The sequence below is a fragment of the Myotis brandtii genome, unplaced genomic scaffold, assembly GCF_000412655.1.
Source record: "Myotis brandtii unplaced genomic scaffold, ASM41265v1 scaffold743, whole genome shotgun sequence".
Classification (NCBI taxonomy): domain Eukaryota; kingdom Metazoa; phylum Chordata; class Mammalia; order Chiroptera; family Vespertilionidae; genus Myotis; species Myotis brandtii.
The window spans coordinates 336,657-337,566 of NW_005370960.1; the positions used below are offsets into that span (position 1 = coordinate 336,657).

Below are 910 nucleotides of genomic sequence, written 5' to 3' on the forward strand. Positions count from 1 at the left end.
CGGGCCGCCCGCCTGCTGCCCCCGAGGCCACCTGGCCACCCTCAGAGCGGCCTTGGGGCCCCTGGGACACGGACTCAGAGCCTGAGCTCCTACCCAAGCTCCGTTATTTTATTTTTATTTTTTAGATGCATTTTTATTGATTTCAGAGAGGAAGGGAGAGGGAGAGAGAGACAGAAACATCCATGATGAGAGAGAATCATTGATCAGCTGCCTCCTGCATGCCCCGCTCTGAGGGCCTGTGCCCTGACCGGGAATCGAACCCTGACCTCCCGGTTCACGGGCTGACACTGAACCCCTCGATTTAGTAACGGGCCTCCTCAGTCTGGGCCCGGCTCCTCTGCTGTGCTCTGAAGCGCGTCCCGCCGTCTCTGATTCAGGGAAGTGCCAGTGAGGCCACGCTGATGGCGCTGACCCGCACTGCCCGGGCCCAGCTCCTTTAGTTCACGTTCTGTGAACTCTGGCAAGTTGTGTACATCCTCTGAGTCTTTCCCACCATCCAACGGGGACGAAAGCTCGTACCCGGGGGTCCTGGTTCCCCGACGAGAGGCCCAGCCGACCCAGGGCCAGGCTGGAGGACTCCGCACATGAGGTCTGTGGGCCCACTGAGCAGCCCTTGAAAAGGGTTAAAAAAAAAAAACAACCCAAATGCAGAACAAGCAGGAGGGAGGAGAACGGAGCTCGGGAGGGAAACTGGGGTCGGGAGGTCAGCGGAGCGCCCCGCCCGCAGGAATGCGGGGCCCGCACGGCGCTGAGTGGGTGCCGCTGACACGCTTATCGCGGTGCCTTTTTAACCCGGCCTCTCAGCTGGGAGAGCTCGGTCCCAGCTCATCCATACGTGTCTCCCGAAATAAACGCACCGCCCGCCCGTGCCTGGGCGCGGCGTCCGGAGGCCTGGCGCTGTGTGGTCTGG

At 61.5% G+C, this 910-nt stretch overlaps 1 protein-coding gene across 1 annotated transcript in view; it reads left to right on the forward strand.

The window, feature by feature from the left end:
- The window catches only part of DDC (dopa decarboxylase (aromatic L-amino acid decarboxylase)), a gene marked incomplete at its 5' end in the record, with an annotated part of 42,135 nt that overhangs the window by 463 nt on the left and 40,762 nt on the right, over positions 1–910 (forward strand). The gene's annotated exons all lie outside the window — the stretch shown is intronic.